The sequence below is a fragment of the Diabrotica undecimpunctata genome, chromosome 10 (genome assembly GCF_040954645.1).
Source record: "Diabrotica undecimpunctata isolate CICGRU chromosome 10, icDiaUnde3, whole genome shotgun sequence".
Taxonomy (NCBI): domain Eukaryota; kingdom Metazoa; phylum Arthropoda; class Insecta; order Coleoptera; family Chrysomelidae; genus Diabrotica; species Diabrotica undecimpunctata.
Window position 1 is genome coordinate 19,134,095 of NC_092812.1, and position 18,196 is coordinate 19,152,290.

Below are 18,196 nucleotides of genomic sequence, written 5' to 3' on the forward strand. Positions count from 1 at the left end.
TATGTAAAGTTCATTCGTGTGTGTTTGTGAGTATTTCCCGATTTCGGTTCGTATATATTTTATTGTTACATTTTATATTTTTTTAATAACACTGTTCTGCTGTATTACATTTTTATTTCCTTTAATATGATTTTTAAGAATGCATATTCTTTTGTCAATTAACCCACTAGCGCGCCTCTGGCTCAGTGTTTATCTGTCGATAACAATGGACTAATCCCTTAAAACAGGGTGATACCTACCTGCTCTTTATGAAACGACAGAATTTTGCAATGCGGACGGAATTTATTGACGGATTACCCTGTAGCGCTTTTGAATACTTCATGAGATTTTATTACTCTACACTCATTAGAAATAGATTATAGTTGTAAAACTAAGTACCTACCTCATCTTTAATAATTTGTGCATGATGTAATTAACTTACCGTATTTTTTCCAATATACTAAAAACTGTTAGAGATTTTATATTGAAAATGGACGTGTGGCTTTCTGTTTACGCCACGGCAATCCATGCAGATATATTATGCCATATGTAAAGATAAATAGAGTCCCTAAAACCATCTCAAGACGACAGCACAAAAAATACGGGAACGAGATCAGTGATACAGCATAGCGAGCGGGAAATAATACTTATTAGCGGTCATATATTAATGTATTGTGTTAATTCAAATAAAGTCAGTTTTTCACACGGAGTTTGATTATTTACCAGCGGCACATTAGAAGTGCAAATCCAAGTTACATTCAGTTTCGTATGGCAAGAATATCTTGCCTTTACAAAAAATAACAGTGAAATTTGTATACCCCATAAACATTTTATGGCGGAGTTGTTCCCTTAAACCCCACCAAATGTTGGTATACGTTCCAATTAAATTATTATTGTGGTACTATTAATTAAACATAATGTTTTTAAAACTTTTTTGCCTCTTAGTACTTTTTCGATAAGCCAGTTTTTATCGAGATGGGGTTACTTTTTTATTATGTTTTAAAAATTCTCTAGTCGGTTGTATAACACTTGTTTCTATGGTTACTATGTATTAAATAGCATCAACAATACATATTGTCAGTTATAAATATTCCAAGTATTGTGCATTTAAGATTATTAAGAAAAACTAAATTTTCTATTACAATGGTGTAGACCAGGGGTGGCCAACCTTTTTAAGTCGAGTGCCAATATGAGAACAAAAAAAATTTGGCGTGCCACTAAAATTTTTCGACATACTAACATTAATAATATACGGTACAATATGTATTTCTTATGTAAATTCCACATTTTTCCGTTTAGTCAAGATAGTGGAGGTTTAAAAAATAACGTAATAAGTAAAACATAACAACAATCTTACTTTATTGTTAATAAAAATAAAATAAAAACGTTAAACAAAAAAACTTAAATATTTTCTTATTATCTAAAATTCAAATTATTAAACAGTTACTTATTTAATGTGGTATTTGAACTTGTATTTTTTTAATTAATTCATCTATATTGGGATTAATTTCGGAACTAGCCAACAGAATTAGATTTTTTAAATGCATGTCAGTTAATCGTGACCGATATTTTGATTTTATTATGTTCATAATAGAGAACATTTGCTCACAAACGTACGTTGAACCAAATCTACAACAATATCTTAGAGCCAACTCGTGTAAATTAGGAAAATTGTTTGCTGGTACAAATTTCCAAAATTCAATATAATTGGGATCAGTAACAGTTGAAATAATTTCCCTATATTTGGTTTTTAGTATAGTGTGGTTCTGTAAATCAATAATTTCGATCTGTATTTCAGCTGAGTAACAATTGATATCTTGCAGAGAAATAGAAAAAGGATTTATGAAAAGGTCAACATTCATTTTGTCTTTTTGAAAATCTTCAAACCGGGTATTGAATGAACCTAGCAAAATAGATATAAGGTTTTTAAATTTGTCATAATTTGGAGTTCTACTGACCTTGTTGGCTAATTCCTGCAATAATGTGAAATGTGTCAATCTCTGTTCTCCAAAATCGTTAAAAAAAAGCATAAGTTTATTCACAAAAAAAGATATATGACCAACTAGAGTAGGAAAAATACAATTTTTTCCCTGTAATCTTAAATTTAATAAATTTAAATGTCTCATAATATCAGTGAGAAAAGCTAAATCCCAAAGCCAATCTTTATCATTAAGTAACGAGCACTCACTGGGTAGTTCATTGTTTTCTTGCAAATATTTTAAGACGCACTCCTTCAAGTTCCAAAACCTTTCGAGTGCATTTCCTTTGGAGAGCCAGGGCACACTGCAATGGAGAAGTAACTCTCCATCTTGCTCCGTTTCTTCCGCGAACAGTTCTCGAAATTGTCGTCGATTCAATGCCCGAGCTCGTATTTTGTTAATGCAGCGTGTTACAGGGTCAACAACAGATGACATGTTTAGGTCCTTGGCACAAAGAGCTTCCTGGTGAATAATACAATGGTACTTAAAAACTTTTCTTCCCAAATAGTTTTCCAGTAATGTAACAAACCCCTTTAGTCTACCAACCATGCAAGGAGCTCCATCTGTACAAACACTATCTAATTTTGACCATTCAACTTTGTTGACTTCGATTACGTTTTTAAGCTGTTGAAAAATGTCCTCTCCTGTTGTTGTGACTAGTTGGCGCAAATCCAGAAGCTCTTCGGCATTTTCAAAATTATCATTGGTATAACGGACAAAAATACTTAACTTCGCATTTTCTGTGTTGTCACAACTTTCATCCAACGCTAAAGAAAAGAATTTGCAGGATTTTAATCCACTTATAATTTGGGAAACAACATCCTGGCCCATATCATCTATACGGCGCATGACTGTATTTCGGTATAATGCAATATTATCGACCATATTTTTGATCTTTACATCTCCCACATTTTTAGCAAATATTGCCAGACTATTTTTAATTATCTCCTCTCCATCAGAGTAGGCTTTTTTCTTCCGGGCTAACAGCAGAGAAAGTTCATATGATGTTTTAACCATAGTTTCCATTTCATCACTTCTCTTCTGAAACAGTGACTGTTGGCTGGCTAGAGTTTTCTTTTTTTTTTTCAATAAAGTCGGCTCGCAAATGTGAACCAATAGGATATTTGTTGCTGAAGTCCTTATGCAGTTGTTTATAATGTCGTTCCAGGTTAAATTTTTTCGGAACTGCTACAGACAATCCACATATCAAACAAACAGGCTTTGAAGTATTACGATTAGTAAATAAAAATTGTTCTTCCCAAGCAGGTTGAAAAACGCGAATTGCAATATCATCTTCGTATTTTCGTTTTGAAGTCGAAGGCTTACTCGTGGACATATCGAACAAATACTTAAAATACTTCTTAAAATTTTAAAGAAACAATGCGCGATGACAAAATGTGCACATACAACGGGGCAGTTTAAAATAAACTAAGCAAGGGTAACGCAGTCCTATTGCACATTACGACAGCTAGGATCACGTGCACCAATCGCAGCAATATCGCTCGCCAGAGGATGCAATGATGCCGCATCTATCGTAACTGCCGTAAACCTACCAAGTTTCTTCTTATTATTTTTTGTTTTTCAAGTTTTAATTTTTTTGAAAGTGTTTTAATCCAAAACGCTACGCGTGCCACTGATAGGACTCAATCGTGCCACAGAGTGGCACGCGTGCCGCGGGTTGGCCATCCCTGGTGTAGACGTTTTCAGAAATGGCAGATATGCATTTAATTCTGGGTAAGTTTGAGCAGGCTAAATTAGGGTTTTAGAAATTATAAGTAATTTGGTAATTACAGGTGAATGCCAAGGGAATAAATAGTGCAGCAGCTGCAAGGCGTTATGCAGAACAATATACTAATCGAAATACACCAGGCAGACGATTATTTCTTCCCATTAATCGTCGTTTACGAGTGACAGGCACATTGCGACCGCAACTTGTTGGTAATAATGGTCGACCAAAAGTAGATACAAACGATGAAGAGATTTAGGAAGCAATTGAACAAATCCCTGGAAGCAGTATACGAGTAGTAGCGGCTCAATTAGATGTTTCTCACATGATGATTTGGAAAAGATTCAAGGAACAGCAGTTTCATCCTTATTACTTAACACCCGTTCAAGAATTACTGGATAAATATTATCCTAAAAGAACGGGTTTTGCGATTGGTTTTTAACGGAAAACACACAAAATATCAATTTTATTAATCATGTTTTTTTTACCGACGAAGCTACCTTTAACAGAAATGGCATTACGAACAATCATAACACGCACATCTGGGCTGAAGAAAACCCATACGAACAAAAGACTCTTATCCCCAAAGAAATTTTAGGGCGTAGGAAATTTCGACACTAAGCAGGTAGCGACTAAAATTTAATGGCCATTTTCGACACCAGCCCCAATTCCCGTTTTTATCTTACAGGTATATTCGACACCAAATAAATATAGCTGCGACATAAATAAAATACCATAATTAATTAATTTATTTATTTTAATAAAAGTAAAGTGACGGAAGTCACTTCCGTCTTAACCTGCCAAGATTGTCATTTCAATCAGTTGCTTTGACAAAGTCCTCGTAGACATACCGTCTCAGGACTCGTAACTAATGTAGAGTCATATGTCGCCCTGTTACCAATCCAATGGTAACTTTAACATCTTAACTGTAAATTAGACATAATGTAAATCAAATCTTATTTAATAATTTTTAAAGGGTTTTTACCCACATATTTAGTGGCTACATCCATGTATTAACTTGTAAGTATTAACCACACTTTTACATTAACCTTAGTCAAAACTTAAATCTTTTCATGTTCTTTTTAATTAAGTGGTTAAATACTATTTTAGGACACTGATGATGGAATATTTATTCCGAAAACGTTTTGTCAATGCAACATAGCCCAACTGGGTTTTTTATATACCTTTTTATAAAGGATTTTATTCAAAATTTGATAATTGAAATGTTTCAAAAATCTTGGACCTTAATAAAGAAAATAAATTTTTGTATGTCATTCACAATTTGTCCTTTAACAAACAGTATGCTAAAGGAACATAATGTCCATTTTCCAAGCCATGTATAGTAAATAATTGTAGAAAATATTTGGTACTGTATGAAAATGTACCATCCATATACAAAGTTTTTAATTTACACAACAAAAGAATATTTGTCTCGCATGAAAATACAATTACATTTAATTCAGGATAGATTTAAAAACAAAAAACTTTCATTGCGACAGGTTTTAGGAGAATAATTATTACTAACCGCGTTATGGACTTCTGATATGCTTCCATCGCCGCTAATTACCTACCTACCTGCTTTACGCCGCGGTGTCGACATTTCCTATAATAAAATTTGACCCTTCGATTACCCCAGGTACAAAGACAATTTGGTGTCGAAAGTTCGCCCGCCGAAATTTTAAAGTCAATGTTTGGGCAGGAATTGTGGATAATAACCTGATAGGTCCAGTATTTCTTCCAAACAATTTAAAGGGTGAAAATTATTTCCGAACTGGGACTAATTATTTACAAAACAAAAATTCTTTTTAATATACAGGTTTAATATAAGGAAATTATATAAATAATAAATAATAGAAATATTTGTATTATTAATTTTGTAAATTCCAATTTGACAGCTGAATATACGAACCCATTTATAATTTACTTGATGTTATCTTTACAAGGACAACTGGCATCCAAGGGACACAAATAACTGAAACACATAGATCACTATCGACACTACCCAACTTTTCAGACCACTTGACACTACAAAATCAAAAATTTAAACACAACAAAGTTTTAGTTTTATATCAACGTTAAATCGATCGATTCTTTGAAAGAAGTCGTCGTTTTATCGAATCGGATTTAATACTGATGTAACTCTATTTATTTCTACCAAAATTATCTCAATTATCGATACATGTTGACGATATAATCGCAACTGATTAAGTTTATCAACACTGCAGGTGCGGACTTGTTGCATAATTTAAAACGAGTCCATAGATTCGACTACAATTGAATTAATGTTTATTTTATGTGTTTATTGCCTCCAGTACAGGACAAGTTAAAAATTATTGTGTGAGTTCCACAATTTCAGAAAGTGTCAACAGGACCGGCTTGGTATATTTGACTCACACGTAAATTATACTCATATACTCATAATTAAAGCTCGGGTTATAGGCAAAATGCCTTTTTTGCCTATTTTGGCTATTATAATTGTTTTTTGCACTTTTTGCCTTTTTTCGTAAATTCCGCCTATTTGTGCCTTTTTTAAAATTTCATGGTACTACCCATGATATTATTTTATTACTAAACCATTCTATAATAAAATTTTGGGTTAATAATAAAATATCAATGGTTTGTTTATATAACAGATTTCTAGGAAAATGTACCTGATCGAGACTTGAGGGTTAACTATTTGGAAATCCCTAAGCTTTATTAGTTTATTATCAGTTGTACAGTCGGTTACTGTATTAGAGGTTAGTCACAAATTGCTATATCCTAGTTTAGTTTTGTTGCGTATACCGAAAAGCAAAGAACACGTTTTAAAACGTTTTAGACATTTGTGTAAAAAGATGACATCTAAATTAAGGCTATGGATCGCACATTATTCGGAACTTTCTCTAGAAGGAGATGGAGCATTTTGTAAACCATGCGGCAAATCGGTAAGTTTTATTTTTTCTCTTTTTTTCTCGTCCCACAACATAACTAAATTCTAAAGCGGTTTTAGAATTCTAATTATTTTTTTTAATTCTCAGATTTTAAGTAGAAAAAAGTACTTTATTGACCAGCATTGTGGAACCCCACTTCATAAACGTAATTTGGAAAAATTAAATTCCCCTAAGTTAGCCCAAATATCTCTGCGGGATAGTTTAAGCAGTTCAAAAAAACGGAGGAAGACGCATTTACATTTGATTTATGCCAGATGATGATTGCATCCCACATTCCTCTATATAAAGTTAATAACCCTAGTTTTAAATGCTTTTTCGAAAAATATCTTAATAAATCCTTACAGGACGAGAGTACATTGAGAAAACATACTGTGGAAAAATGTTGTATCGAATGTATTTCAAAAATTAAGCGGGAGTTAGAGGGCAATTTTTTGTATATTATCGTGGATGAAACGACAGATGTATGCGGCAGGTATATAGCTAATTTAATGATTGGAATTTTGAACGAAAACTTTGCGAGAAAACCTTATTTAGTTGCCGTTAAAGAATTGGAAAAAACAAACAATTTAACAATAAGTCGATTTATACAAGATAGTTTAACAAACCTCTTTTTACCCAACGCTATACCAGTGAATAAAATAGTTTTAATGTTTTCAGATGCTGCGGCATATATGTTAAAAGCTGCTGTTAATTTAAAGATTTTTTATCCTAATTTAATTCATTGCACTTGTGTAGCCCACGGGGTAAATAGAATTGCTGAAAAAATAAGAAATCTGTTTCCGTTGGTAAATAATTTTATAAATTTTATGAAAAAAGTTTTTGTAAAGGCTCCGTTGAGGGTGCGAATATATAAAGAAAGACTTCCCGGTGTCCCTTGGCCACCTCAACCAGTAATTACAAGGTGGGGAACCTGGCTCGAAGCAGTTTTTTTTTACTTTGAACACTGCAATGAAATAGGATTAGTTATGTCAGAATTTGATGATGATATTTCCGAAGCCATTCGAGAAGCAAAAAAATATTATCCCAAATTGAAACAGGAACTCGCTTATATCAATGACAATAATTATAAATTAATAGTTACCACAATTACCTTATTAGAAAAACAAGAGATAAATTTATGTGAGTCAGTAAAATTAATAGATAATTTAAAGACGAAAATTAAATCGGCACCTGGAAGTAACGGTCAATTAATTTAAAAAAAATGAAATATGTTTTCGACAAGAATGAAGCTTTTTCGTTTTTATCTAATGTTGCTTAAGTTTTGAATGGGACATTTTCCGAGGAATTTCAAATTATGCCAGATTTATTATCCGCTCTAAAATATGCTCCAATTACATCTGTCGATGTCGAACGTTCGTTTTCAATGTACAAATTAATTTTAAGTGATCGAAGACATAGTTTTAAGAACGAAAATATTGAAAAACATTTAGTTGTTTCTATTAATGATAAAATTTTAAGTGGTTACAATGTTTAATTATTAATTTACAGTTATTTAGTTACTAGTTTATTTATACTAATGTTATGATTATGATGTGTAAATATACCTGCCTTAAGTTAATATTACGTTAATTCACTTTGTACAATAAATAATAAGTTATATACCTTTATTGCCTATATTTTGCCTAAATGTTAATATTCCTGCCTTTTTTAATAAAAATCTTTGCCTATATAGGAGCCTTTTTCTTCAATTTTTATTGCCTATAAATCCGAGCTTTACTCATCATAATACTCATATACTGGAATAAATTCATGTTTTCGAGAATATTCGAGCAAATCCCGAATCTGGTCGATTTTTATTTTTAAATTATGATTGTTTGACATATATCGAATATCAGTGACGTTAGCCATGTGGACGTGATTATGTAATCGATAATTTTTTTAAATGAGAAGAGGGGTCGTATCCTAGCTGATTTGAGAGATATTTTATTCTTTATTAAGTGATCTAAACATTAACATAATTATTTATACAGGGTGACAAAAAATAGTTCATTTTTAGATTAAATTAATTTACAAAATAAGAAGTATGTATTTAATTCAACTAGATTTTACTACTGTCAGGAAACAGAAAAAATGTATATTTGATAAAAAAAAAACCTGTCTCTTGGCAGTAATTGAACCGATGAAGACGATTTTCTCGAACATTGTCGATAATTCCTGGAGTTTTTGTGGTCTATTGGTAATTTAGATCATCTTCATTAATTTTGTAACGTTATAACGTCACATATATGCTATTGTTCTTTAAATAGTTATTTTATTTCAATTTCTTTCGATTTTATTAATTTATTAACTTTATCTTTCATTTTACTATTTTTATTTTATAAATAGTTGGCGCTCAACGACCTTCATCGACTTAAATTAATTTTGGTTAAAATTTATTGTTAAAAGATATTCGTTATAACAATAATACATAAATATTTGGTTAGAATAAATAAAAAAATGCTGGTCATTTCATAACATTTTCTACTAATAATAAAAATAGAAAAGTAAAATTTTGCAAAATAAAAATTTATTTTAAATTTTTCGGTAAAATGAACAATTCAGAAATTAAGTAAACGTGTTTTTATGATTTATGCCACGACATATTCTAAATTAAAAAAAAGCATTAATTTTCATTGAAACCGGAGATATTGCGACGGCTTATTTTGAAATTCTTTCAAGTTCCTAATGTTTATAAACAAAGCTTCAGTGATTGTTTGAAACAAAAGGGTTAACTCGGGTTCTAAGGATAGTAGGAAATTGTATCAATTTTTACAATTCATGTAAAATGCTTGTTTATTTCCAATAAAAAAAATTAACTTTATACTTGATCCATCTGGATTCTTTTAAATGATTATAAGCTTAAAATTACTTTTGTAAACCTATTTTACAATATTTAGGTTATACTATAAACTTAAATCAAGAAAAGTAATTTTATTGTTTTCTTCTTGTTCATAAGTTAATTGACTGTTATTAAGGAAATTATTGAACATTTAAAGAGTATAATCGATTTCATGATCCAGAATGCAGAGTAAGCAGTCATCAACATATCGTTTGTAGAAATTGAAGTACAAATACATTTATAACAGCAATAACCGACTGATAACAACTAACTGGTTTACAAAAGATGTTTAGTCCGCAAGACATCTAAATTTTAATACCAACGCACCTACAGTCCATCTAATTTAAAAACCGTTGCACGTCATTATCTACGCCAGAGATCGAAGTTGACATAGTTGCCAAAGTATAAAAAAATCCTGAATCCATTTTAAATCAAATAGGTCACATAATTATTGCAAAAGTGTACAACAACAGTATACAACAAAATAAATTAATATTTAATGTAAATAAATAGAAACAAAACAAGAGTTAAAAAATAATCTTGTTAAAAACAATTTGAGCCGCTTTTTTAAAAAACAACATAGTTTAATTAATAGTAAATAATAAAAACAAAACTAAAGTGTCAACACCGCAACTGTCAAATAAATGTTACCAATTTATGCCAAAATTTCACCTTCGTTCGATTACAATTACAGTGTGTTCCGAACAAATGTTCTTCTTAAAAACGGTTTATAATGCATTTATACAAATTAAATAAAACATATTATTGTGTATTTCTTTAAGTTAACATTAATAGAAATCTTTAAATATTATTTCTACGCGTATATAATAAAATATGTCCAGTGACTGTAATGCCAGTGTACTCGGCAAAGTGATTCTAAAAAAGAACACACCTACCGCCTAAATATTTCGTGTTGGTATCATGTGACGTCACGGGCTATGACGCCGAAGACGTGCAACGGTTTGTAAATTAGATGGACTGTATAACCCATAAAAAAAGTGTTGTATTCAGTCTTACTGAGAGAACACTTGAGTTATCTAACCCACAATACTATTCCGAGAAACTGAAAAAAGTTAAAGATATCCTAGAAAAATATAATTTTCCACCAGAATTTTACAATCATGTAATTAAAAATATAAGTTGCATTATTAGAAATCAATCGAATTTCAATACCAATCCACAACACCAATCCACCAACAGATCTAAACCGTACCTAGCAATAATAAAAGCAATATCACTAAATTAAACAAACACTATATATAGTCCGGTAAAATAAGGATGCAACCTCGGAATGAAAGATAATACGCTGAAAATTTGCATACGTCTTTATTTTGATGGTATAAAACTTACCTCAAAAGTCTCATATAATCACGTGTAAAGATATTTAAGGTCAAAGGTCACGAAAATGAGTTTTCTGCCAATATCTCGTTTCCCTTACACTTTATGACATTTAAGGTGGTAAGAAAAATTGTAGAATGGAAAATTCTCTTCAATTTTTGTGTCGAGTACTTTTATGTACCTTCAACTCTTCTTAAGATAGAGCGCAAAGAGTGGGGGACCGCTTACCTGTGTATACGGTAACGCGAAGTCAGCCAGTAGGATTCAATAAATAATAAGTTATATAGTTAATTATTCACTTAAAATACTATTATTATCATTAAATTTTTATTATTTATTATTTAATAAACTATATAGATATTAATTATAAAATATATATTTTTTATATAATATTTATTTTATTTTTAACAAACATACAATATTAAATGAAATATTTCAAATGAACTTTAATGATATTTTTAACAGATGTATGTACGATAAATTAAGATCAAGTGCAGAATTCAACAATAATTATTTTTATATTTAATTAAATACTGAAAAAATCATATTTATTATTTTTTTAAATTATATATTTATTTATTAATCCAATAATCGATTTATTAAAGTTACAAATATAATATATATTCTTTTATTGTGTATGGTTATTATTTTTGTATTAATTTTCTTCTTCATCGTCTTCTTCTTCTTCTTCTTCTTCCTCTGACTGCTCAATATCGGATCCATCATCATCATTTTCGTTTATTAAAGTATCAGAATAAAAATATTCAAGAATATCAAGTGCATATTCACTTTCTTGATTGAAATCATCTGAAGTTGATGAAGCGTTTAGACATGATTGTCCATTACACTGCCCACAAATTAAAGTACATTGCAATCCTGATTTCCTGCATCCGCAATTAGAACCACAACCTTTCTTGCAATTGCAAAATATTGTATTCAGCAGTTCTTCTGGTTCTAGCGGTAATAATGTTGTTATTGGTTCCAGAAATTCATTTTGCATTACCCAGCCGAATTCTTGGGGTTCTAAATCATTTCCCAACCAAATTTGGGTCTGATAATAGACACGAATGATATGCTGACGAGCTGCTGCACTTGAAGGTGGAAGACTTGATAACTGCACTGGTTTGTTGAGTCTTGTTGATTTGATGAACTGGGTGTATCGAAAAGAGTCTATATCGTCTTCTGATGTTGGAGCATTATACGCTGCTAAGAAAATACGTAGGTACTCCATTTTCAAATAATTCTTGTACAGAGCAGGTTTTTTGTTGAAATAGTTGAGGTGACTGATGTAAATAATGATTTTTTTCGAACATTTTAATAAAACGATATTTTACCTTTCCTATAAATCGCAGAAGTCGTATCACATCCACTAAACGCGTGTAAAAATAAGATGTGTTTCTTAGAATGAGGGTATTTATCAAAACTTTTCGATGAATATAATTTTGTCTCCGCATTACCCTTACCAATTTTTTTTTTTAATTTCTTGTTGATGTGATTGAGCTTGTACTATCAAGATAACTAGCAAATCAATATCTTCTCCTACAATGACGGAAGTTTTTCCTACATGTTCAGACTCTGCAATAGCTGTTTCTACAATGAGAACATCAGCATCATCTCTGGCTTGTTTTGTAGTGATATTAACAGCTTTTAATTTGTCGATAAGCATGTCTATAAAGATTTTTTTATTAGATGTGTTCGATAAAAATTGTTCTTGGCTGATAGGCACATTCATTATTTCATCAAAACGGAGTTCGTAAGATTTTGAAATACCGGCAGTTCTTCTTAGTTGTTCCATTGCTTTAATGTTCTTAGTGTAGTCTAAGTGCGTATATACATAGAAGTCACAAACTCATTCGCCACGGTGTGTAGAAAGTCATATTAAAAAAAAACCGGTTAGGTCATATATAACAAAGGAGCATCTGCTACAGCTTCGCAGAAACAGCAACCGCCGTACAAGAGATTTGTATTTCGAGATATAATTTTCGTAGTAATATGGACGAAAAGTATTTTATTTAATATTGTATGTTTGTTAAAAATAAAATAAATATTATATAAAAAATATATATTTTATAATTAATATCTATAAATATAGTTTATTAAATAATAAATAATAAAAATTTAATGATAATAATAGTATTTTAAGTGAATAATTAACTATATAACTTATTATTTATTGAATCCTACTGGCTGACTTCGCGTTACCGTATACACAGGTAAGCGGTCCCCCACTCTTTGCGCTCTATCTTAAGAAGGGTTGAAGGTACATAAAAGTACTTGAGACAAAAATTGAAGAGAATTTTCCATTCTACAATTTTTCTTATCACCTTAAATGTCATAAAGTGTAAGGGAAACGAGATATTTGCAGAAAACTCATGTTCGTGACCTTTGACCTTAAATATTTTAAGTCGCGGACACGTGATGATATGAGACTTTTGAGGTAAGTTTTATACCATCAAAATAAAGACGTATGCAAATTTTCAGCTTATTATTTTTCATTCCGAGGTTTGCCCCCTTTTTTGCCTTATTTTACTGGATTAATATCCTTACCATACATTAATGGATTATCTGAACAAATGTACAAAATGTTGGCAAAATATAATATTAATGTTGGACATAAACTTTTAAAAACATCTGGAAAATAGATTTTAAAATTAAAATTTAATTTATCACTCGGATGTTTTTTATAAAATAAATTGTGAAGACTGCAATTTAACATCTATTGGGCAAACACACCAGTATCTACATAGGAGGGTTGTTGCGGACAAACATAGTGCATAAACGAACAAATTAACCCCTTACCGCATAGTGGGTCATATATGGCACAATACTTAGTTTTATACCTAACCGTTAGAGATCGAATCTTATTTTAAAGTATTTATGCATGACACGTCCATATAGAGCACATATTTCGTATAAACGGTAATGAAGCGCCATCTTAATGCAGCAAAGTGAACTTTTATGAAAATTTGCAAATGGCCACGGTCTGGCAGCTGCTCATAAGAATTCTGCAATTTGGTATTCAATTATCGAAGTTTCTACTGAATATTTTTGTACAAAAAAATAGCGATATCAAAGAGAGACTTTTAAGAAAGAATTTCTGTAAGTATTTTCACGTATTTCTTTATATTTTGGTATTTTTTGATCAAAAATATGCTTGTGCCATATATGCCACAATATGCACTGTCGTGCAAAACTCTCTTTCATATATGGTACAATATGCGTTCTGAACTAGGTTTTACTATTTTTTTATTTCAGACAATGGATCCAAAAAAGTTTTATGGTGAAACTCTTGTGGTTGTGGACATACGAGATGGTAGTGAAGACGAAGGGCTATCAGATGATGTAATTTCTCCTATTATATACGTCCCAGAGTCAGACTATAAAGATGATATAATAGATAATAATGAATAAGATATTATTATTCCAGAAACGGATTTAGAAAGCAGTTCGGATAGCGAAGGTGATATTTCTTTGGACGAATTACGACGTAATCTAATAAAGAATAGAAACAAAAACCATCCAACTTGGAAAGAAGGAAATTTGGTGACATCAGATGATGATATGATTTCTCGGCTCTACTGACCTACCACCTGAATTGCAACAAGCGGATTCCCCTTACGCAAACTTTCTGAAAAACTGAAACTTGAAATTTCTGAAAATGAGCTAGAACAGTTCTTAGGAACCTATATTTATATGTTAATACTGCAATTGCCAAATGCTAAGGGAAGATGCTAATGCGATGGGAAGAAATAAAACGCTTTTTACATTTTGCGAACAATAACACTGCTATTGCTGCCGGTAATCCTGGTCATGATAAACTTTTTAAAATCAGACCGCTACTAAATAAACTAACGAATCAGTTACTAAAAGTTTTGAAAGTGTAATTTTTAGCCATAGATGAGCAGATAATTCCAACAAAGACGCGTCCATCTATAAAACAATATAATCCGCAAAAACCCCACAAATGGAGATATAAGGCGTTTGTTCTTAGTGGTGTCAGCGGATTTTTCTACGAATATGAAATTTTGTAGGAAGCCAAACTAATGTTGTACCCGATGGTTTTCCTGATTTTGGAATAAGTTCAAATGTGGTTCTTCGACTAACACAAATAGAACCAAGACTTATAAATCACAAAATATTGTTTGATAATTGTTTCAACAACGTCCCATTGCAAATTTATCTAAGGAAACAGGGTATGTTACCACTATTTTAGAAATATCCACCTATAGGCCAGTAAATGAACGTGAAATACACTGTGAATATCCGTGTCACCACCGAATTGCATAAAAATTTTTATTTAGGTTCTACTTTTGGACCTGTGCCGTTGGTCGCTTTTTATTTTCTAGGGGTTAAAACTACTCCTATTAGAAAAAAATCGTATAATTGTAAATTAAAGCGAGTAATTTATTTAAATCATCTTTTAATGAAGTGAATGAATGTCAATTAACATTAAACAACAAGATTTTATCACAGTTTAACCCATCAATCTTACCCCCTAGATTAGTTATAACTAAAACAATGTCATTGAATACCTTGTCTCCACTGATTTGCATGGAAATTTGGATTTAGGTTATACTTCCCCTAAATACTTATAAACTTATCTTCAAAATAAACAGAATGGCTATTTTCTAGAGAATGCTTGGCTAAGACTGTTATGTTTAACCCCTTACTGCATGTTTTTTTATTTTTTATAAAAAAAATCTATGATTACAAACTTAACTTGCAAGATTACGGTAAGAATATAAAAAAAAATCCTACTTGGTTAGTTTTTTGTATTTTTTTATATTTTTTTGCATATTTGCATCTTTACCTTTCACTACACCATAATGGAAAATGGCCATATCCATCTGTTCATACATCTTGCATTGGAATGTCGGTTGCTGGACCCCTTCTTTTCTTGTTTTGTAAATTTTCCATAGCTCCACACGGACGACCCCTTTTTGTAGTAAAACAAGCTTTATTAACTTTGCATAAACACTTTGCTACTGCCATTTTGAAATCTGCCAGAGCTACATTATTATGCTCATTGTCATTTCTTCTCCAAAGAAGCCACGCATTGACAGTCATCAAATCAATAATATGGAAAAATATATGCATGTACCATTTTTTGGATTTGTTTGATCCTATAACCATACCTGTACAATCGAATAACTTATAGGACGGACGTTCATAATCTTAATCTTAGACACAAGAATACCCTCACTTTACCTAAACATACAACATCCTTTTTTAAACGTTCATTTTCATATTCAATTACTTGCAATATTAACAGTTTGTCCTACAACATTAAAAATCTGTCTAGAGTCAAGTTCAAGAGATTAATTTATGAGCAGTTGTTGGCTGAACAGTAATTTAAAAATTTAAGAATAAAAAAAAATAAATAGTTTATAATTTATAAATTTAATATGTACTTAATATTTTTATGTTTTATTGTAAATACAATTTCATTATTTAGAAATAGTCCATCTATCCTATTTTCGGGGGGTTAGGTGGAAGAGCAGTTGTGTGCCGCTGTTGCACAGTGGTACACAAACTGAATCTACTGATATTATATTTCATTGTAAAGAAAATTTAATCTGTTGTTAATAAAGACATTTATTATTATTATTATTATTATAATATCCCAGCATTGAATCCAGGAGATCTACTCTCCCATATACTTGTAGATCCTTACAGCTTTTGGACATGGAACCATTATATGTCTTATCCTTTTTCGAAAAACGCTTTTGGCATATTCTCAGCATATGTTGATAAAATGTTTACTAAGTTGTTGTCATACCATTTAACCACAGATATTTTTGTACCATCAGTTGTGGCGACTTTCTCTACCCCTCTGCTGTTCTCTTTTAATTCAGCCTATTTTGACATATTACTGTTTGGCACTTTGTTTATTCTAACTGTTCCTAAAAGTCTCATATACTGAAGACGTGTTCGATTATTTCGTCGTTAATTACCATTGTGCATCATTTGGGTTCTCTTAGTATCACTAAACAATTCGTCTTAGATGTAGATAGCTGTTTCCAATGTTTTGTACCATTCGCTATATGTTATCGTCGTTAGCTGAGATCAGGATTACGTCGACTGTACTTTTATTTATTTTTTGCCAAGCTTGTATCCTTGTCCTGCCTTTTTACTTTTTGGTTTGATTCTGTCTGTTACTAAGTTGAAGAGTATTAAAGGTTGTTGGTGTTGTACCACTCTATTGAACTGGTTTTAGAATAGGAAGAGGCAGAACAAGGTTCATAATACACTTAACAAGAACATTTTTGTTTTAAGATGATGCCAATTTAATATTATGTCAAGTCAATATGTCGCCAATTTCTAGCTGTTGCTGTTTATTATTTTTAAATATTAATTCCACTGCTTCTATGAACATTTTAATAAAAAAATATGTTATTTACCTTATTTCTGTTTCTTTGCTGAGTAAACTTATAATTTAGGCAATATTTAATAAATATTTTTAATATTTTTTTACAGTTATTATACTCGCCAATGCATCCATTAATCCCGAACGAATAGAACACATCGTTTAGATTAGATAAATATCGAATGTCAATAAAAACTAATCATATCTTCTATTCGGCATCCCGGCTCGTTCTAAAATACCTTATACAGCGGCTAAATTAATATCAGTTCTCGCATCGAATATCCTCTTTGTAATGTAATGGCTTAAAGTCCAAATTTGTAAATTCACTGTTAGTTTTCCTGTAAGCCTTTACCGGCATCTGGTCATGACATGTGCTACTACATTGCCGCGGTCGGTTAGGTTGTTTAGATCTCGGTTAATAGGTTTGTAAAGTAAACATCACCTTTTTACTGCAAATCAATCAGCTACTAATGATTTCTTTTGAAATCCTTTCACCAATATTTTATAAACTTTGGAACTGTTAAATTAAGCAATTTAAAGTAAAATACTGAAAAGAAAATTAGGTTTTTATTTTAGTCCATGTTATGAGACCGCTCCCATAAGCTTCTGATTCGGTTTCTTTAAAAACTCTACTTTAAACAAATCTGAAGGGTGCCGAATTAAATTTTTGGAAAACACACTCCTAAAATCACCTTTTGTGCTTCGGAAAACATGTTTGTAGGTTTTTTGTGCAATTTTAAACAAAAAAAGGTATCTTCACATTTTTCTCTAAAATTGATAGTTTTCGAGTTATAAGTGATTTAAAATCTGAAAAATGCGAAAATACGCATTTTCGAGGCTTGAATTTGTTTAAAAAAATTGTTGCCCAAAACAACTTCTGCCCAAAAGTTTTGCCCGGCACTTTTCAGATTTGTTTAAAGGAGACATTTTTAAACCAAAATCTGCAAAGAAACATAATCAGAAACATTATTCCTACGAGAGCGGTCTCACAACATGGACTATTTGGAACAGTAAACTATAGGCATAATTTACATGCTTTACTAAATATACATGAGTTCA

The 18,196-nt window shown here is 31.1% G+C and overlaps 1 protein-coding gene across 4 annotated transcripts in view; it reads right to left on the bottom strand.

The window, feature by feature from the left end:
- klar (klarsicht) overlaps positions 1-18,196 on the bottom strand; it is a 312,176-nt gene that overhangs the window by 235,613 nt on the left and 58,367 nt on the right. For 2 of the 4 annotated variants that reach the window (XM_072545852.1, XM_072545853.1), the window contains exon 1: positions 5,594-5,819. The exons of the other annotated variants lie outside the window; for them this stretch is intronic. The gene's annotated coding sequence lies outside the window, so the exon portion shown is untranslated. Of the gene's footprint in view, positions 1-5,593; positions 5,820-18,196 lie in introns of those variants that run through there. 4 annotated transcript variants of the gene reach the window in all.